The sequence below is a fragment of the Pristis pectinata genome, chromosome 20 (assembly GCF_009764475.1).
Source record: "Pristis pectinata isolate sPriPec2 chromosome 20, sPriPec2.1.pri, whole genome shotgun sequence".
NCBI classification, from domain to species: Eukaryota; Metazoa; Chordata; class Chondrichthyes; order Rhinopristiformes; family Pristidae; genus Pristis; species Pristis pectinata.
Genome location: NC_067424.1, coordinates 39,169,776 through 39,191,630, shown reverse-complemented (window position 1 = coordinate 39,191,630; position 21,855 = coordinate 39,169,776). Strand labels below are relative to the sequence as shown.

The 21,855-nt window shown below is 48.7% G+C and overlaps 5 non-coding genes across 5 annotated transcripts; all 5 read left to right on the top strand.

Moving 5' to 3' along the window:
- Positions 1-10,237: 10,237 nt before the first annotated feature.
- trnae-cuc (transfer RNA glutamic acid (anticodon CUC)) lies at positions 10,238-10,309 on the top strand. Its single transcript has one exon. It is a non-coding gene; the product is annotated as a tRNA-Glu (tRNA).
- Positions 10,310-12,451: 2,142 nt separating this feature from the next.
- On the top strand, positions 12,452-12,523 carry trnae-cuc (transfer RNA glutamic acid (anticodon CUC)). Its single transcript has one exon. It is a non-coding gene; the product is annotated as a tRNA-Glu (tRNA).
- Positions 12,524-14,401: 1,878 nt separating this feature from the next.
- Positions 14,402-14,473, top strand: trnae-uuc (transfer RNA glutamic acid (anticodon UUC)). Its single transcript has one exon. It is a non-coding gene; the product is annotated as a tRNA-Glu (tRNA).
- Positions 14,474-15,329: 856 nt separating this feature from the next.
- On the top strand, positions 15,330-15,401 carry trnae-cuc (transfer RNA glutamic acid (anticodon CUC)). Its single transcript has one exon. It is a non-coding gene; the product is annotated as a tRNA-Glu (tRNA).
- A 4,701-nt stretch (positions 15,402-20,102) lies between these two features.
- On the top strand, positions 20,103-20,174 carry trnae-cuc (transfer RNA glutamic acid (anticodon CUC)). The gene has a single exon. It is a non-coding gene; the product is annotated as a tRNA-Glu (tRNA).
- The last annotated feature ends 1,681 nt before the right edge of the window (positions 20,175-21,855 follow it).

Here is a 21,855-nt window from a genome sequence, read left to right as displayed (position 1 = left end):
CTCTATCGTCCATTCTAATAGCTCCTGCCCCGTTTTCAATTGGTCCTATATCAACCCGTGTCTCTCGTTTACACCTTATGTATTTAAAAAAACTCTTAGTAGCCTTTCGAAGGTTATCCGCCAACTTCCTTTCATAATTCATCTTTTCTTTCCTAATGACCTTCTTAGTTTCTCTCTGCAGGTTTTTAAAAGCTTCCCAGTCTTCTGTTTTCCCACTAATTTTTGCTTCTTTGTACGCCGCCCCTTTTGCTTTTATTTTAGCCTTCACCTCTCTCGTTATCCACATTTGTGCCTTTTTTCCATTCAAAACCTTTTTTCTTGGAATATATCTATCCTGCATTTTCCTTATTTCCTGTAGAAATTCCTTCCATTTCTCCTCTGCCGTCCCTCCAGCCAGCTTACTTTTCCAATCAATTAGGGCCAACTCCTCTCTCATACCATTGTAATATTCCTGCTTTACATCCCCGGGTGTCAGACCCACGCCTTCCTGCTGAATGTATCCACGGACTGTTCTGTCTGGTTCACCATCGCATTCACCTTTGATCGGTTTGTGGCCATTTGTTGCCAGAAACTGAAAACAAAATATTGCACCGAGAGAACGACGGTTATAGTTCTGGGGTCAGTGACTGTGCTGAGCTGGTTCAAGGACATCACCTGGTATTTTCTGCTCAAGGATCAATGTAGTTTAAAGTACGACACAAAGATCTGTTTTATCTCGTACAATGGCATTGCTTCAGTTGTCTGGGGAATAATTGAGTTTCTCCACTATATCTTCACCCCTGTGGTCCCATATGTCCTGGTTCTGCTGCTGAATATTTTAACTATCGGACACATTTCAGTGTTCATCAGAGCCCGCGGGAGACTCCGGGGTCCCTGCAGTGGGGAGGGTGTCAGAGACCCGGAGATGCAGAACTGCAGGAAGTCCATGATTTTACTGCTGCTTATCTCCGCTAATTTCATCCTCTTCTGGCTGATGCACATCGTGTACAATCTGTGGTGGCAATTGTATTGGTTTTGGTTCTCTGTGTATCCGCCTTACTGGTTACAAGAAATGGGATTCTAGTTCCAGCTCCTGAGTTATTGCACGAACACTCTGATTTATGCCGTGACCCAGACTAAGTTCCGGCAGCAGCTGAAGCTTGTGCTGAGATTTCCCCGCATTCTCGTTGTAAAATGCATCGGAAGGTAACGGAACCGGAATAAACCGCAGCAACAGAACTCACTCACGCTGCCCCACAGTCTGCGCTGCCCGCTCCGCCACGGGCTCATAATGTAGATTCACACTCACACGGTGCGAACCATCTCAGGAATCAACATTATCCCTTGACACGGTCCACACCCTGCGGGGTGTGTTCACTGGAGACATGAGCTCTCCCGATTTTGAGCAATCGCTGCCCCGCGTCTGTGCCTCACCCGCAGTGTGTTTGTCTCTACAGGTCTCGTTTTGTTTCTTATTGTTCCTTCAGTTTCTTTTCTTTCTCTCTCTGTCCCTCTATCCTTCTCTGTCCCTCTCCCTCTCTCTCTTTCACGATCTCCCTCTCTCCCCTCTTTCCCTCTCTCCATCCCCCTCTCTGCCTCTCTCCCTCCATCCCTCTCCCTCCCTCTCCCTCTCCCCTCCCTCTTTCTGTTCTCAGCTTCCTACCGTTTCCGTGATTTCCCGCTGCCGTCAGTCCCTTCACCACCTCCCTGCCCTTCTCCACTCACACTCTCACCCTCTCCCCTCTCGTGTAAATATTGTCTAGTAACCCTTGTGTATAATTTGTTTATATTTTCCTTGTGAATGCTGCTTATATGCTGCTATGTGCCTGTGATGAAGTTTTTCATCGCACCTGTGCATTAGTGTACTGTGCATATGACAACAAAATCGACTTTGACTTTCGCCTTTCACTCTCTCTCTCTCACTTTCTCGTCATTTTCCAAGCGATCCCCACACTGACTCTGCTCCCGTCACACACAAAGTGCAGACAAACGCAAGTGCAAACACGCATTGTACGAGTGAAAGAACTCATATAAACACACAGACACCAGAATCCCTGACGCTCTCACCCACACAACCGCGCACACAAACACCCCAGCGCCACACGCGGGCGCAGACGCACATCGACAGAAACGAAACTAAACAAAGAAAGACAGTCATACACCTGCTTTCCAGTGTCAACTTTAAACACTGATATTTACAAGTTTCGGCCTCTCATCTTTCACCGTTTCCCTCTCTGGGACAATATTCTGCCCCCCGCCCCGCTCAGCGTGTTGTTCATCGTTCTGTAACTCCACTCAGCAGCAGCACTGTCCGCAGTGGAGCCCAATAACTGGCAGTGAGAAAGATCGGAAGGGGTGGGGGGGGGGGGGGAGAGAGACAGAGAGAGAGAGAGAGAGAGAGGGAGGGAGGGTGAGAGAGAGAGAGAGAGAGAGAGAGAGAGAGAGAGAGAGAGAGAGAATTCTGATAGACGGTAGACGGAGAGAAGAGAGAGAGAGAGAGCCGGAGATAGAGAGGGAGAGAAAAAGAGAGGAGAAAAAGGAGAGCGAGAGAGATGGGGTGAGGTGGCCTCTGAAGGGCCCACCTTTGGATCCTTCAAAGAACACGGAGCCCAGTCGCTCAACCGGCGAACGAAAGCCTCAGTTCTGATGTGGGCATTTCAACGTTTGAAGTCTCTGCACATATTCACACAGTCCGTCCAACGAGCGCAGACGTTTAGTTCCGGAGGAAGTGTGAAGGGAACTTCAGCCAGTGGAACATTATTCACACAGAGGAGGCCATTCGTCTCAGGCCTTCAGATTAACACCTTCACAGATACAGCGGCGACACAACTGACCATGGACAGAGCGGAACTGTGAACAGTCTATCCCAGAAATCAGCCCCAACATCTGGGAAAACTACGGCCTGTGAGGTCCGTTTATCGGGGAATGGGTGTGTGCAGTGTCCTGAACATCACTGGGCACATCTGTTCCTTATTGTCTTTCGCTCACTCTGTCTTTTTCTCCATGTCGCTCCCTCTCTCAAGGTCTCTCCTTATCTTTCACTCTATCTCAATTTTATTCTCATTTTCTAGTACCGATTTACACACACCGTTTCTCGACTCTCACATTCTGTCACGCCCCCCCTGCTATCTTCACCAATCGGTGTAAGTTCTGTCTACCCACCCTGTCTCTCTTGACCCCACCTCTGTACACGGGTCCGCGTTTGTCTCAATCCTTCTTTATATATCGCAGGCTCTTCTCTGCTCTCGATCTGAATTTCAATTTAATTTTCTTTTCCTCTCTTTCTCTTTTCCCTCAATGCATCACTGGCCACTTCTCACTCAGTTAACTTTCTCTCCCACCAGCTGGATGTTTACTTCAACAACAGACGCCTGTCAGTTCCGGTCGGTCCTTAAAGTGCACGGATAGAGAGAGAAATTGGAACCATCCCTCTTTCTCTCCTCCACCGCGATCAATGTCTCACCTGTGTAACTTCCTCTCCCCCCTTTCAGAATGTAATCATCTCAAACACATCGCCCGTCCACTGGCGCGCTCTCTCTCTCTCTCTCTCTCTCTCTCTCTCTCTCTCTCTCTCACACACACACACACACACACACACACACACACAGACACACACACACACACACACACACACACACACACACACACACACACACACAGATAAACAAATACATAAACAGGACCGTGAATTCACACAAACACGTCGCGAGGTAAGGTGCTGGCTTGCAGTCCCAGCGACTCCGATACAATCCGACACTCCAGTGCTGTCTGTGTGACGTTTGCCCGTCCTTCCTGTAACCTCGACTATTTTCCCAGATGCTCCATTCCCTTCCACATCCCAGTGACGTGCGGACTGTGTGTCACTTAGACAGAATCTGTTGCCGCATGTGGTTGGACGATAGTTTGAATGTGAGAGGGCTTGATAGCAATCCGATTAGTGCACGATTAGGGCACGTGGCATCCATGGAGACCTAGTAGATTGGATTCGAAATTGGCTTGGCAATGTGAGACCAAGAGTAGTGGTGTTGGGGTGCGATTCTGATCGGTCTGTGACTCGTGGTGTTCCAGAGGGATCAGTGCTGGAACGTCTGCCGATGATTTCTAAATAATTGTGACGAAGGTATAAGTAGGCTGAGTAGTAAATTGGCAGGCAACACGAAAATTGGCGGAGAGGTGTACAGGGAGGAAGGTTGTCAAAATGTAAAGCATTTGGAAATATGAACAAAGAAATGACAAATGGAATTTAATCCGGAGAAATGCGAGATGTTGCACATTGGGAGCTGAAATATTGTGGAAAGTATGCAATCAATTGTACAGACCCTTGTGAGTATTGATGTTCGGAGAGATCTTGGGGTGTAAGTCCACAGGTCGCTGGAAGTGCTAACACCAGCAGTTTGGGTGGTAATGAAGCCGTCCGGGATACTTGCCTTACAGGTCCGGGTATTGAGTATAAAATGTTGGAAGTCATGTGGCAGGTGTAAATAACTTTGGTTGGGCCACAATTGGAATATTGTGCGAAGTTGTGCTCTCCGATTACAGGAAGGATATGGAGGCTTTGGGAAGAGTGCAAAGAGTTTCACTAGGATGCTGCCTGGATCCGAGGACATTCGCTATAAGGAGAGGTTGGACAAACTTGGAATGTTTTCGCTGGAGCGACGGAGTACGAGCAGCCACCTGATTGAATAAAATTGAATTATCGGATGCACAGACAGTGGAGATGTTTAGTGTCTCTGTCCAAGGTGGAATGTTGATTTGCCAGTCCTGCCCTTCCTTCAGCCACGTCCCACTGACAGCAGTATCATATTCCCATGCGATAAACAATGCTCTCAAGTTCATCTCTCTCACCAGGCAGTCTCCTTGCACTTAACATAGACGCAATTCAGCCTTTCCATCCTTCCACATGCCTTATCACACTGACGTCTGCTCTGCCTACTCGACTGACCTAGTTTTTCTATGGTTGACTGAACCTCACTCCAACTGTACACCTACTCTGTGTCCCACCCCCTGCCAAATTAAGTTCAAATCTCCCCAACAGCACGGGAAACGCCACCCACCGCCCCAGCAAGAACATTGGACCTGTTTAACTGCAACCCTTCCTGCTGGTACGGATCCCACCTACCCCGGAAAGTGTCCCAATGATCGAAAGCCCTACAAAGCACGCCAACCACCTAAAGCGCTCCCTCCTTTCCCGTCCCTTCAGACACACAGTTATTCTGACCTGTCTGTCCTTTCCTATGGTTACCAGCGGGTGGCTCTGGCAGCAATCCAGAGACGACAACCTAAGAGGTCCCTCTCTTTAATCTGCTCCCTAACTCCCTACGTTCGCGTTCCCGGAACAATAACAAGAAGGCATGGTTTTAAGGTGAGTGGTAGGAGATATAAAGGGTATCTGAGGGGTATTTTCTTTACAGAGAGAGTGTTTTATATCTGCAACGCTCTGCCTGAGGAGGTGATGGGATCAGATAAATCACTACATTTAAGAGATTTAGACAAACACCTGTACAGGCAAGGCAGTGAAGGAATCGGAACTAATGGGGGGTGGAGCACGTAGGTGAGTGAAAATGTCGGCCAAGAGGGGGTGGACCAAAGGGCCCGTTTCTGTGCTGTACAACTCTATAACTCAACGGCTATATGACCTCAACCCCTTTCTACCTGTGCCGCTAGTACCGACCTGTAACATGGCCACTGACTCTTCACCCTCCCCATTCAGGCGCTCTGAGACATCACATCCCAGCACCAGGAAGCTAACGTCCTGTTCCAGTCTCGTTCATAGCTGCAGAAACTCAACTCTGCTTCCCCTACAATTGAGACCCTGTCACCCCCACCCAAACAGCCTCATGCGCAGCAAAGTCAATCGAGTTGTTACAAACTTGAAAGTTGTTGCTTTCCTTCAGGAGGCCATGTCGCTCCTCCCCCAGCAGTATCTAACACGTTATAACTGTTTGAGAGGGGAGTGGTTACAGAGAACTCCTGCACTACCTGCCCTCACGCACCACTCTCCCTGTGTGCACAAATCAGTGAAAGTGACGGGGCGGGCTGAGAAATCCCATAATATGGCATGGAAAATCCTGCGTTTTATCAAGGAAAAGTTATGTTGGATCATTATAAAACACTGAGCCTGCCTCACCTGGAGTATTGTGTTCGATTCTGGGAAGGGTGTGAGGGCGTTCGAGAGCGTCCAGAAAAGATTTACAAGAAACGTTCCTGTGATGAGAGACTGCAGTTACAAGGGCAGATTAGAGGCTGCAACTGACTTCTGTAAAGAAGAGAGGAAAGAGGGGTGATCTGACAGAAGAACAGAAGATAATGAGGCGTCTCGACAGATTGGATAGCGGGCAGCAGTTCCCTCTGGTGGACCTGTCGAGGATTAAATGTCACAGGAATGAAACGAAGAGTTGAATACAACTTAAGAGTGACATGAAGAGAAATCGCGTGGTTGCAATCTGGAAGGCGCCGCCTGCAGATGTGGTGGAGGCAGGTTCCACTGACCTTCAGGAAGGAATTGGATGACTATATAGTGGGAAAATATTAGGAGAAAGCGCCAGTGGGTGGAAGGAAGCAGCTCTGGCAGAGAGCCGGCGTGGACACGTTAAAGCCGGAGAGTCGTAGAGTTACTCAGCACTGAAACAGACGCTTCGGCCCAAATCACCCACGCCGACCCAGGTTGGACGGAACGTCCTACTTCTGTGCTCTAACTCTTGTGTGACCTGGTCTGCTCTCTCTCTCCCACAGCTATAAGCAGACCGTGGGTCTCTTTCAGAAGTATGCCTTTTCCAATAATTATCAATAAAGTAATCAACTCCCCGGAAACTGTCTTTTGAGATATTTTGCGTCTGTCTGGACTGTCCACGGCAACTGCTCTTGCCCCCATTTTATTCAGATTCAGATAAATTCAGATTAGTTTATTGCCATATTCATGAGTCGTGTGAAGCTCACAGAGATCACAGTCGTCATGGTCAGAATAAATACAACAACCAAAACAACAAGAAATGCAATGAGCCCAAAACAGCGTAATGGTCCAAACTGAAGTAGACCAAAATGAAATGCTGAAGTGATAAAATCGGAAGAGGGAGAATTCAAAGTTCAAGAACGTGCAGCAGCACCGGGAAGCGAGTGTGAAAGAGGTGGTTGGTTCGGGAGTCTGAAATCAGTGGGGAAAAAGCTGTTCTTGGATTTGGTTGTCCGGGATTTCAAGGTCCCATATCTTCTCCAAGCAGGTAGGAGAGAGAAAAGGGAATGGCCCGGGTGGCGGGCGCTCTTGACGATACTGTTCGCCTTCCTGATGCAACGCACCATGAAGGTGGGTTGGATGGAAGGAATTGACGATTCTGTGACGGACTGGGCAGTGTCACCGCTCTCTGCAGGTTCTGTCGGTCCAGAGCAAAACCGATGCCGTTCCAGGCTGAGATGCAACCCGTCAGGATGGTTTCTGTACCAAATCTGTAAAAGTTCGAGAGAATCCTCGTGGACAAGCCGAATCTTCTCAAGCGCCCAAGAAAGTAAATACGTCGATGCACTTTCCTGATGATCGCATCAACGTGGGGGCGACCAGGAGAAGTTGCCGGCGATATGGATGCCTCGGAACTAGAAAATGTCGACCGTTCTCTACAGCAGAATCTCTACAGCAGCTCGGTTGATGAGGACAGCGTTGTGTTCACCACCCGCTCCCGCCCACTTCCATTGGTCAACAACCAGGTCTTTCCCCTTGCTGATGTTGGGGATTAGGTTGTTGTTCTGGCACCATGACAGAAGGTTTACGATCTCTCTCCTGTAGTCTGTCTCATCATTGTTGATCCGGCTGATAATAGTGGTGAGACTGGCGAAATTGAAAATCGATTTGGCACTGCATTTGGCCTCACGAATATGAGTATACAGGGAGTAGAGCAGGGGACTGAGCACTCAACCCTGAGAACACCAGTATTAGGGGTCAGAGTGGATGACCAGTCTGAAAGTGCAGAAGACAGTTCCGATAGCGGCCCATTGCATGCAGAGAAAAATGAAGTGGTTTGTTTTGCAGGTGTAACGTTAGACAAGAACATTAATTCCATCGAATTCTGGTGTTGAATCACAGGCAATTAACTGTCTATTAGAAAACCCAGTGACTTGGATGCAGCTCAAGAAATGAGAATTGAAGAATTACGTAACTCGTTTCGATCTAAGACATTGCAAGACATAACATGAGATATTGCTCCAATTTGCAGTATGCAACCAGTATTACATACACATTGAACTTACTTCAATGCTAACCTCTCTTCAAACATCCACCTTCCTCTGCTTCCCAACTCAAGACCACCCCCCACACCCCCGCAACCCACCACTACCAATGTGGTTCGATCTGCCCGTTATCCTTCACACTTGCTCGGTCCACCAATCCCTCTGGCCCCCTGTCTCGCTCCTCCCCTCGTCTTTATATTGGCTATGTTCCCCTCCACTCTTAGCCCTCATGCAGAATTCCGACTGAGTGCATTTTACAAACAGAGCGAAGGGTAACTTCACCACACCCTTCAGCTGCTCCTTAAACTTAGTCTGGGCAACAGCGTAAAGAGCAGTGTTAGTGCAGCAGCTCAGGGGTTGCAGCAAGAAGGCCACTTCTGGCACCGATAAAGGTGGGGACACCGATATAGCTCGCCTATCAGTCGGATCCACAAATAAAACATCGCCCATAACAGGATGAAGCTGCCTGAGATAGCCAGCAGTAGAATGATGGATTTCCAGCGGCGCCTCATCTCCGGGTCCCTGACAATCTCCCCACTACTGGGACCCGGAGTCTCCTGCGAGCTCTGCTGGGCACTAGAACATGTTGATCGACAGAGCACTGAGCAGCAGAATCATGACAAATGGGACCATGGGGGTGACGAGATAATGATAGAAATCGATTATTATCCAGACTGGCGATTTCCGACGACCTCGTCTTTCCCAAGAGAACCAGGGGTCATCAGAAAGAGCACAGTCATCTTGACAACAGAAGATAACAGAAAATGTTCTTTATACAGCTGATCGCAGTCACCGTACCCAGAACGACAGCCACCGTTCTCTCCGTGCAATATCTAGTTTTAAATTTCCGTCAACAAATGACCACACATCGATCAAAGGTGAAGGTGAGGGTGAGTCAGACGGAACAGGCAGTGACCACGTAAAGCAGGACTGCGCGGATTATAGAGAGATGACATAATCGGACATGGCTATTTCAAATAGAACGGGTTCGATTCCCCGTCAGGGAAGTATGTTTTGGAAGCTGCGACACGTGGTAACGTTCAGATTCTAAATCTGCTCCATCAACCATTGAAATATCAATGAACGTCTCTTGCCGACACAAGTGAGCATGCATTCTTCACTGAATGAGCATGCCACCTTGCAGAATCGGGCAACCTGACTGTAAATTAGCAGCTGAGTTGACAGAATTTACTCAATGATGATCAAACTCACATCCCACATGTATCTGTCGCCATCATTGTTCAACCAATCCCCAGCACTCGTGATTCATTAGATAGGCGGTAAGTGACAGCGCAAATCTAAGGCGCTTGCGACTTGGAAGTAAACAGGTGCATCGAGGGGAAAAATAGCGATGTCTTTGAAACAAGCGCCGCATAAGCGGAAGGAAATTTTGTGCGCTGCAGGTTTGAAGCAAAAATTCAGAGGAGTGCGGGACTGTAAGCCGAAGATTGCCCCTGAACTGCGGGATTAGTAGAGGTCGGCATCTACTGGTATCGACTGCTGATGGAGGTGCAGAGAACAGAACTCCAGAGGAGTATTAGACAAGGAAATTTTGAGAGCATATAATTCGAACGTGAAAATTGTCAGAAGATATCACAAGCAGGACTATTGGATGCGAGGAGGCGTGGCATAAACAGCCCGGGCGAACTCAGATCATCAATCATCAGAACTCAGCAAAACGTGGGGCTGAGATAACAGAGGGAGAGTAAAATGTGCTGCAGCTACGGAGGATGCGTTCTATTGGAGCAAAGGAGAAATCTCGGACTGGAATGTGAATCAAAGATTTGTGAGGACAGCCAGTCAGTGTCGAGATGAGGATTTGCCAAGAGCATGTTCGTTGAGTGTGTTTGGTTGAAAGAAAGAGTGAATGAGGAACAGCCTGCGAGACATTTTCATGGCAGGATGCTTTGCACTCGGGCTGCTGTCGTCGCACGGCAATTACGCTGCCCGAGGAACTGCTGGGAGGTGGAGAGCAAGCCTCTTGAATAATTGCCTGGATATAAAAGAAAGCCATTGTTGGTGTGCGTGCGTTGCATTTGTCGGCTCCCTGGTGGTCTAGTGGTTAGGATTCGGCGCTCTCACCACCGCGGCCCGGGTTCGATTCCCTGCCAGGGAAGTGTGGCTTGGCAACTGGAAGCAGTCAGAATCTTGGGAGCCAGCAGTCAGTGGATCAGCAGATTTGCTAACACAGGGCTTCTGCCTGTAGAATGATCAATGAATGTATCTTCCTCTCCGTTGCGAAGCTCCCGTAGAGGCAAGCGAATATTAGGCAGAAATCGGGTTGATTTTTATCCACTTTGACCAAATAAAAGCTTGCACCGATCGCAGCCATGAATGAGGTGTGATGCCAACGATTGGTCGCAAGGGTAGTGATGCCACACGAAGTATGGCTGATCAGGCGGCACATTTTTCCTGGCTGCTTCGGACTCCTGAGCCGATAGCTCGCGAGAGAGAGCCTTTTCACGGTAAATCACGCTGCCCCCCGAGAATTCCTTCCGAATCCATCGGAGTAAAGCAGGCAATCCTAAGGGACCACAGGGGAAAGGTGTACAGGTCACCGATATGCGGCAAACGTAACCACGACTCAAAGTTTTGCTGGAACGGCTCGGCAGCAGTACTTGCAGGCGTGCCGGCCAGGGGCCCTGCTTGGTATGTGCCAGTTTATTTCGGGGCAATTGGAGATTGTCAGCTGATGGCGTAGACATCTGGTGATTGTTGATTGAATAAACATGCTCTGTGCCGGTCAGTCCAAGACAACAAGCAAAAGTACTAAATTGAATTGCAGGAAATCTCGGCGAGAAGATAGAAAGTCAAGCAGAAGAAAGATTTATGATTGTCGAAAGGTTTCCGAATGGGATGGGGCTTTTTGAAATAGAAGAGGAGAAGAAAGGGTCTGTCGGTAACATGAAAGAAATGCGTTGCGTTCTTTCAGCTGCGCATTGGCAGAAGGTACCGCAGGAATGAAGAAGGCAGGGTAAACGTGCTTATGATCTTGACGCGAAGATGCGGGAAACGGAAAATTGTCTGAGTTGATTGTGAATGGTGCTTGGTTGAGAGGATATTGGCGACTGATGATTCCAGCGAGGTAGCATTGACACTTGTGTATGTTGAGAATGGAGGTGGCTTCGCTTGCAGCTTGAGTGATGAGATGAGATCATGTCCATAAGGCTCGGGTGATTTTAGCTACACGAACGTCTGCTGGGACGTGATGAGAAAATCATTTTGAGTGCTTGTTGTCTGATGTGTGAGCTAGGCAAAGAGAATCTTGGTGAGTTGTGGAGCTTCTTTGTCAGATGCCCTGGTGGTGTAGTGGTTAGGATTCGGCGCTTTCACCGCCGCGGCTCGGGTTCGATTCCAGGTCAGGGAAGTATGTTTTGGAAGCTGCGGCAAGTGATAACTTTCAGAGTCTTCATCTACACCACAAACCAGTGATATATCAATCAAGGCCGCTTCTGGATGCAGTGAGCACGGAATTCTCCACAGTGTGAGCATGCCACCTTGCAGGAATCGGGCTTTCTTGACTGTAAGTTAGTAGCTGAGTTGACAGAATTTAGCCAACGATGAACAAGCTCGCATCCCACTCGTATCAGTCGCCCTCATCTTTGAATCAGTCAGCTGCACTCGCGACACATTGGACAGTTGCTCAATAACGGAGTAATTCGAAAGCGATCGAATCTTGGAAGGAAACAGTCGCACAGATTGAAAGAATAGAGCGTTAAGAACTTCAGGGTGAAGATTGTCGGCAGGCAGGTAAGATGTGACAATCATGAGTATTGGATGCTTGTTGGCGTGGGGTAAGCAGGCACGGTGAAGTCAAATCATCAATCATCAGAAATCTGTAGGAGACGTGAAAGGAAAGCCTGGCCTTCTTTCGTTTTTGGAAGCAAAAGGTGATGCGGCCGTGATGAAAAAAAGGAAGAGTGAAATGTTGCCAGCTACGGAGGATGCGTTCGATTGGAGCAAAGGAGAAATCTCGGACAGGTATGTGAATCGAAGATTTGGGAGGACAGCCTGTCAGTGTCGAGATGAGGATTTGACAAGAGCATGTTCCTTGATTGTGTTTGGTTGAAAGAAAGAGTGAATGAGGAACAGCCTGAGAGACATTTTCATGGCAAGATGCTTTGCACTCGGGCTGCTGTCCTCGCAGGTCAATTACGCTGCCCGAGGAACTGCTGGGATGTGCACAGCAAGCCACTTCAATGATTGCCTGGATATAAAAGAAAGCCATTGTTGGTGTGCGTGCGTTGCATTTGTCGGCTCCCTGGTGGTCTAGTGGTTAGGATTCGGCGCTCTCACCGCCGCAGCCCGGGTTCGATTCCCGGCTAGGGAAGTGTGGCTTGGCATCTGGAAGCAGTCAGAATTTCGGGAGCCAGAGGTCAGTGGATTAGCAGATTTGCTAACACAGGTCTTCTGCCTGAAGAATGATCAATGTATCTTCCTCTTCGTTGCGAAGCTCCCGGAGAGGCAAGTGAATATTAGCAGGCAGAAATCGGGTTGATTTTTATCCAGTTTGACCAAATCAAAACTGGCATCGATCGCAGCCATGAATGAGGTGTGATGCGAACGATTGATCGCAAGGGTAGTGATGCCACACGAAGTACGGCTGATCAGGCGGCACACTTTGCCTGGCTTGCTTTGTCTGCCACTCCACAGGCTTCTTCCGACTCCTGAGCCGATAGCTTAAAGAGAGAGCCTTTTCACGGTAAGTCACGCTGCCCCCCGAGAATTCCTTCCGAATCTTTCGGAGTAAAGCAGGCAATCCTAAGGGACCCCAGGGGAAAGGTGTACAGGTCACCGATAAGCGGCAAACGTAACCACTGCTCACAGTGTTACGGACTCAGTGAATGTCCTTTCAATAGAGAGTTTGTGTGTATGTGTGTGTGGCGCGTGCTTACCTCAATAGAAGATAAAGGACGTCATGACGTCGTTGAAGAAATAAGAAGGAGAGAGAGAGAGACACCAGCCTGCTTGTTTTCTCCATCGATGGGTGAGAAACAATAACTGTGTCTGCCACTGAAATCCATGTATGGAAGTTGGAAGTAATCCAATGGAGTTCACTTTGTTGCTGACCGGTAGAAGGAAACAGGTATTTGTGTGTGGACGACCACGATTCGGATGCTTTTCGGGCTGAGGAAGTCACTACCGAGTAAACCCTGAAGTGTCGTTTGGGTTCCATCGTGGAACATTTGGATTTGGTATTCAGTCTCTCTATCTTCTCTACATCTACGGTGGTTGTTGCAGAAGCCCTTGCTCATGTTTCACCTTATGGCTTCCGGAATTGAACTTTAAGAACCATTCTGGAACTGGGAGTTTTGGACTTTGCCACACACACACACGAAGAGTTTAGTTTTGGGGTTAACGTTGGAGGTTTAACATTTTTGAATTCTAACATACGAACATTTTTACTTTTATTTTACAATTTATCATAAGTAGTGATTAATAAGATAGTTTTGAACACTAAATTATGCTCAGTGTGTTTCTTTTGTTGCTGGTTTGTGACAATAGCTTTCTGGAACGGATCGGCGGCAGTACTTGCAGGCGTGGCGGCCTGGGGCCCTGCTTGGTATGTGCCACTTCATCTCGGGCCAATTGGAGATTGTCAGCTGATGGCGTCGACAGCTGGTGATTGTTGATTGAATAAACATGGTGTGTGCCGGTCAGTCTAAGAGAACAAACAAAAGTCCTACATTGAATTGCAGGAAATCTCGGGGAGAAGATAGAAAGTATTGCAGAAGAAAGATTATGGATTGTCGGTAGGTGTCTCAATGGGATGGGGCTATTTGAAATAGAACAGGAGAAGAAAGGGCCTGTCCGTAACATGAAAGAAATGCGTCGCGTTCTTTCAGCTGCACATTGGCAGAAGGTAGGGCAGCAATGAAGAAGGCAAGGTAAACGTGCTGATGATCTTGACGCGAAGATGTGGGAAAGGGAAAATTGTCTGAGTTGATTGTCAATGGTGCTTGGTTGAGAGGATATTGGCGACTGAGGATTCCAGCGAGGCAGCATTGACACTTGTGTATGTTGAGAATGGAGGTGGCTTCGCTTGCAGCTTGAGTGATGAGATGAGATCACGTCCATTGGGCTCGGGTGATTTTAGCTGCCCGTACGTCTGCTGGGACGTGATGAGAAAATCATTTCGAGCACTTGTTGTCTGATTTGTGAGCTAGGCAAAGAGAATCTTGGTGAGCTGTGGTGATTTCCGTCAGATTCCCTGGTGGTCTAGTGGTTAGGATTCGGCGCTTTCACCGCCGCGGCCCGGGTTCGATTCCCGGTCAGGGAAGTATGTTTTGGAAGCTGCGGCAAGTGATAACTTTCCGCGTCTTCATCTACACCACAAACCAGTGATATATCAATCGAGGCCGCTTCTGGATGCAGTGAGCACGGCATTCTCCACAGTGTCAGCATGCTACCTTGCAGCAATCGGGCTTTCTTGACTGTAAATTAGTAACGGAGTTGACAGAATTTAGCCAAAGATGAACAAGCTCGCATCCCACTCGTCTCCGTCGCCCTCATCTTTCAATCAGTCAGCTGCACTCGCGACACATTGGACAGTTGCTGAATAACAGAGTAAATCGAAGGCGATTGAATCTTGGAAGGAAACAGGCGGACAAATTGAAATACTTGAGGGTTGGTGAAGATTGTCAGAAGGCAGGGAAGATATATAAATCATGAGTATTGAATGCTTGTTGGCGTGGGGGTAAACATGCACCTTGAAGTCAAGTTATCAATCATCAGAAATCTGTAGGAGACGTGAAAGGACAGCCTGGCCTTCTTTCGTTTTTGGAAGCAAAAGGTGATGCGGCCGTGATGAAAAAAGGAAGAGTGAAATGTTGCCAGCTACGGAGGATGCGTTCGATTGGAGCAAAGGAGAAATCTCGGACTGGAATGTGAATCGAAGATTTGTGAGACAGTGTGGAGATGAGGATTTGACAAGAGCATGTTCCTTGAGTGTGTTTGGTTGAAAGAAAGAGTGAATGAGGAACAGCCTGCGAGACATTTTCATGGCAGGATGCTTTGCACTCGGGCTGCTGTGGTCGCAGGGCAATTACGCTGCCCGAGGAACTGCTGGGAAGTTCAACGATTGTCTGGATATAAAAGAAAGCCATTGTTGGTGTGCGTGCGTTGCATTTGTCGGCTCCCTGGTGGTCTAGTGGTTAGGATTCGGCGCTCTCACCGCCGCGGCCCGGGTTCGATTCCCGGCCAGGGAAGTGTGGCTTGGCAACTGGAAGCAGTCAGAATCTTGGGAGCCAGCAGTCAGTGGATTAGCAGATTTGCTAACACAGGGCGTCTGCCTGTAGAATGATCAAGGTATCTTCCTCTCCGTTGCGAAGCTCCCGGAGAGGCAAGCGAATATTAGAAGGCAGAAATCGGGTTGATTTTTGTCTACGTTGACCAAATAAAAACTGGCAGCGATCGCAGCCATGAATGAGGTGTGATGCGAACGATTGATCGCAAGGGTAGTGATGCCACACGAAGTACGGCTGATCAGGCGGCACATTTTGCCTGGCTTGCTTTGTCTGCCACTCCACAGGCTGCTTCCGACTCCTGAGCCGATAGCTTAAAGAGAGAGCCTTTTCACGGAAAGTCACGCTGCCCCCCGACAATTCCTTCCGAATCCATCGGAGTAAAGCAGGCAATCCTAAGGGACCCCAGGGGAAAGGTGTGCAGGTCACCGATAACCGGCAAACGTGAGCACTACTCCTGGTTTTGCTGGAACATCTCGGCGGCAGTACTCGCAGGCGTGCCGGCCGGCGGCCTTGCTTGGTATGTGCCGCATTATCTCGGGCAATTGGAGATTGTCAGCTGATGGCGTCGACAGCTGGTAATTGTTGATTGAATAAACATGGTCTGTGCCGGTGAGTGTAAGACAACAAGCAAAAGTCCGTATTTGACGAGAGAGCGATTGCCGGAAATTAACGAGGAGCGAGTTTTGTTTTTCTAGCGTTCGGGATAGCGGCGAGGGAGTGCACAGGCGCGTTTCATCACTCGGAAGCGCGCCGTCTATTTAAAAGGGGGAAGGCTTAATTTCAGTTTTGTTTCCAGCGACCGGAGACCGGATAGGTCCGGAAATTAACGAGTAGCGAGTTATGTTTTCTTTCTGCTTTAGCTCAAACGGCTTCGGCGAGAGCCGGAAAGAGGCGAGGCTAATATAGAGGGTTTTTGTTAATAGTTTATTTGTTTTAGTCAGTGATATTTAGGAATATGCATCTGGGGTTGATCTTATGTTTGGACTGTCAGATGTGGGAACCTGGTAGACTTTGTGGGTGCAGAAGAAAGTCTAGCAGAAGAAAGATTTTTGATTGTCGAAAGGTGCCCGAATGGGATGGGGCAGTTTGAAATAGAATAGGAGAAAGGGCCTGTCCGTAACATGAAAGAAAAGTGTTGCGTTCTTTCAGCTGCACATTTGCAGAAGGTACCGCAGCAATGAAGAAGGCAGGGTATACCTGCTGATGATCTGCACGCGAAGATGTGGGAAACGGAAAATTGTCTGTTGATTGTCAATGGTGCTTGTTTGAGAGGATATTGGCGACTGAGGATTCCAGCGATCAGCCTTGACACTTGTGTATGTTGAGAATGGAGGTGGCTTCCCTTGCAGCTTGAGTGATGAGATGAGATCATGTCCATTTGGCCAGGGTGATTTTAGCTGCTGTACGTCTGCTGGGATGTACTGAGAAAATCATTTTGAGTACTTGTAGTCTGATTTGTGAGCTTGGAAAAGGGAATATTGGTGAGCTCTGGTGATTTCCGTCAGATTCCCTGGTGGTCTAGTGGTTAGGATTCTACGCTTTTATCGCCGCGGCCCGGATTGGATTCCTGGTCAGGGAAGTATGTTTTGGAAGCTGCGGCAAGTGACAACTTTCAGAGTCTTCATCTGCACCACAAACCAGTGATATATCAATGAAGGCCGCTTCTGGACACAGTGAGCACGGCATTTTCCACAGTGTGAGCATGCTACCTTGCAGGAATCGGGATTTGTTGACTGTATATTAGTAGCTGAGTTGACAGAATTTAGCCAAAGATGAACAAGCTCACATCCCACTCGTCTCCGTCGCCCTCATCTTTCAATCAGTCAGCTGCACTCACGCCACATTGGACAGTTGCTGAATAACGGAGTAAATAGAAGCCGATCGCATCGTGGATAGGAAAGAGGCGCACAGATTGAAAGACTTGAGGGTTAAGAAATGGAATGTGAAGATTGTCAGAAGGCAGGGAAGATATGACAATCATGAGCATTGGGTGCTTGGTTTCGTCGGGTAAGCAGGCACGGTGAAGTCAAATCATCAATCATCAGAAATCTGTAGGAGACGTGAAAGGACTGGCTGGCCTTCTTTCGTTTTTGGAAGCAAAAGGTGAAGCGGCCGTGATGAAAAAAGGAAGAGTGAAATGTTGCCAGCTGCGGAGGATGCATTCGATTGGAGCAAAGGAGAAATCTCGGACTGGAATGTGAATCGAAGATTTGTGAGGACAGTCAGTCAGTGTCGAGATGAGGATTCGAGAAGAGCATGTTCCTTCAGTGTGTTTCGTAGAAAGAAATAGTGAATGAGGAACAGCCTGAGAGACATTTTCATGGCAGGATGCTTTGCACTCGGGCTGCTGTCGTCGCACGGCAATTACGCTGCCCGAGGAACTGCTGGGAAGTTGACAGCAAGCCTCTTCAATGATTGCCTGGATATAAAAGAAAGCCACTGTTGGTGTGCGTGCGTTGCATTTGTCGGCTCCCTGGTGGTCTTGTGGTTAGGATTCAGCGCTCTCACGGCCGCGGCCCGGATTCGATTCCCGGCCAGGGAAGTGTGGCTTGGCAAATGGAAGTGGATTAGCAGATTTGCTAACAAAGGGCTTCTGCATGTAGAATGATCAAGGTATCTTCCTCTCCGTTGCGAAGCTCCCGGAGCGGCAAGCGAATATTAGAAGGCAGAAATCGGGTTGATTTTTATCCACTTTGACCAAATCAAAGCTGGCACCGATCGCAGCCATGAATGAGGTGTGATGTCGCAAGGGTAGTGATGCCACACGAAGTACGGCTGATCAGGCGGCACATTTTGCCTGGCTTGCTTTGTCTGCCACTCCACAGGCTGCTTCTGACTCCTGAGCCGATAGCTTGCAAGAGAGAGCCTTTTCACGGTAAATCACGCTGCCCCCCGAGAATTCCTTCCGAATCCATCGGAGTAAAGCAGGCAATCCTAAGGGACCCCAGGGGAAAGGTGTACAGGTCAACGATAAGCGGCAAACGAAACCACTACTCATAGTTTTGCAGGAACGGCTCGGCGGCACTACTTGCAGGCGTGCCGGTCTGGGGCCCTGCTTGGCAGGTGCCACTTCATCTCGGGTCAATTGGAGATTGTCAGCTGATGGCGTCGTCATCTAGTGATTGTTGATTGAATAAACATGGTGTGTGCCGGTCAGTCTAAGACAACAAGCAAAAGTCCTAAATTGAATTGCAGGAAAACTCGGGCAGAAGATTAAAAGTCTCGCAGAAGAAAAATTTTTGATTGTCGAAAGGTGTCTGAATTGGATGGGGCTATTTGAAATAGAACAGGAGAAAGGGCCTGTCCGTAACATGAAAGAAATGCGTTGCGTTCCTTCAGCTGCACATTGGCAGAAGGTACCGCAGCAAGGATTAAGGCAGGGTAAACGTGCCGATGATCTTGACGCGAAGATGTGCGAAACGGAAAATTGTCTTTGTTGATTGTCAATGGTGCTTGGTTGAGAGGATATTGGCGACTGAGGATTCCAGCGAATCAGCCTTGACACTTGTGTATGTAGAGAATGGAGGTGGATTCGCTTGCAGCTTGAGTGATGAGATGAGATCATGTCCATTTGGCTCGGGTGAATTCAGCTGCCCGTACGTCTGCTGGGACGTGCTGAGAAAATCATTTTGAGTACTTGTTGTCTGATATGTGAGCTAGGCAAAGAGAATCTTGGTGAGCTGTGGTGATTTCCGTCAGATTCCCTGGTGGTCTAGTGGTTAGGATTCCGCGCCTTCAACGCCGCGGCCCGGGTTCGATTCCCGGTCAGGGAAGTATGTTTTGGAAGCTGCGGCAAGTGATAACTTTCAGAGTCTTGATCTACACCACAAACCAGTGAGATATCAAACAAGGCCGCTACTGGATGCAGTGAGCACCGCATACTCCACAGTGTCAGCATGCTACCTTGCAGGAATCGGATTTTCTTGACTGTAAATTAGTAGCTGAGTTGACAGAATTTAGCCAAAGATGAACAAGCTCGCATCCCACTCGTATCCGTCGCCCTCATCTTTGAATCAGACAGCTGCACTCGCGACACATTGGACAGTTGCTCAAAAACAGAGTAAATCGAAGGCGATTGAATCTTGGCAGGAAACTGGCGCACAGATTGAAAGATTTGAGGGTTAATAACTTGACGGTGAAGACTGTCAGATGGCGGGGAAGATATGACAATCATGAGCATTGGGTGCTTGGTTTCGTCGGGTAAGCAGGCACGGTGAAGTCAAATCATCAATCATCAGAAATCTGTAGGAGACGTGAAAGGACAGCCTGGCCTTCTTTCGTTTTTGGAAGCAAAAGGTGATGCGGCCGTGATGAAAAAAGGAAGAGTGAAATGTTGCCAGCTACGGAGGATGCGTTCGATTGGAGCAAAGGAGAAATATCGGACTGGAATGTGAATCGAAGATTTGTGAGGACAGCCAGTCAGTGTCGAGATGAGGATTTGACAAGAGCATGTTCCTTGAGTGTATTTGGTTGAAAGAAAGAATGAATGAGGAACAGCCTGCGAGACATTTCATGGCAGGATGCTTTGCACTCGGGCTGCTGTCGTCGCACGGCAATTACGCTGCCCGAGGAACTGCTGGGAGGTGGAGAGCAAGCCTCTTCAATTATTGCCTGGCTATAAAAGAAAGCCATTGTTGGTGTGCGTGCGTTGCACTTGTTGGTTCCCTGGTGGTCTAGTGGTTAGGATTCGGCGCTCTCACCGCCGCGGCCCGGGTTCGATTCCCGGCCAGGGAAGTGTGGCTTGGCATCGAGAAGCAGTCGGTATCTTAGGAGCCAGCAGTCAGTGGATTAGCAGATTTGCTAACACAGGGCTTCTGCCTGTAGAATGATCAAGGTATCTTCCTCTCCGTTGCGAAGCTCCCGGAGAGGCAAGCGAATATTAGAAGGCAGAAATCGGGTTGATTTTCATCCACTTTGACCAAATCAAAACTGGCACCGATCGCAGTCATGAATGAGGTGTGATGCGAACGATTGATCGCAAGGGTAGTGATGCCACACGAAGTACGGCTGATCAGGCGGCACAATTTGCCTGTCTTGCTTTGTCTGCCACTCCACATGCTGCTTGTGATTCCTGAGCTGATGGCTTGCAAGAGAGAGCCTTTTCACGATAAATCACGCTGCTCCCTGAGAATTCCTTCCGAATCCATCGGAGTAAAGCAGGCAATCCTAAGGGACCACAATGGAAAGGTGTACAGGTCACCGATATACCGGCAAACGTGACCACTACTCATAGTTTTGCTGGAACGTCTCGGCGGCAGTACTCGTAGGCGTGCCGTCCTGCGGCCTTGCTTGGTATGTGCCACATCATCCAGGGCCAATTGGAGATTGTCAACTGATGGCGTCGACATCTGGTGATTGTTGATTGAATAAACATGGTCTGTGCCGGTCAGTCTAAGACAACAAGCCAAAGTCCTAAATTGACTAGAGAGCGGAGATTGCCGGAAATTAACGAGGAGCCAGTTTTTTTCTCTTTCTAGCGTTCGGGATAGCGGCGAATTACTGCGCAGGCGCGTGTCATCAGTCGGAAGCGCGCCGGCTATTTAAAAGGCGGGGGTTACTTTCAGTTTTCTTTCCAGCGACCAGAGAGCGGAGAGTGCCGGAAGTTAACTAGGAGCGAGTTCTTTTTTTCTTTCCAGCGTTCGGGATAGAGGCGAGTGACTGCGCAGGCGCGTGACGTACTCCGAACCTCCCGGGCGATTTAAGTAAAAGACCATCATATCCAGCGGGCAGCTGAGTGAGAGCGGGTAGAGTGGGTTAGGCTTTAGCTCCACCGGCTTCGTCGAGAGCGGCAAAGAGGCGAGGCTAGTAGAGAGGGGTTACGTTATTAGTTTATTTGTTGAAGTCAGTGATATTCAGCAATATGCATCTGAGGTTGGTCTTATGTTTGGACTGTCAGATGTGGGGACCTGGGAGACTACCAGACTCCCCGATAACTACATCTGCGCAAGGTTCACCGAGATGCGGCTCCTCAAGGAACGGATTGAGAGTCTGTTGCTGCAGCTCGATGACCTTCGGTTGGTTTGGGAGAGCGAGCAGGAAATAGACAGGAGTTATAAAAAGTTTGTAGAAAGCACCTCTGTGCCTGTCCCCCTGAAAAACCGATATCTCAATTTAGATTCGGTTGGAGAGGATGACCTGATAGAGGAAGACCTCAGCAACCGGGACCTTGGCACCGAGCATGGTACTGTGGTCCGGCAGAGGAAGCGAAATTGCCTGGTTATTGGGGATTCCATAGTAAGGGGTACGGATAGCAGATTCTGCGATACCGACAATGAGTCTGGGATTGTGTGTTGCCTCCCTGGTGCCAGGGTACGGGATATCACGGACCAGGTCCAGAATAGTCTGAGGGGAGAGGGTGAGCATCCAGAAGTCTTGGTACATGTAGGTACCAATGACATAGGTAGAAAAAGAGATG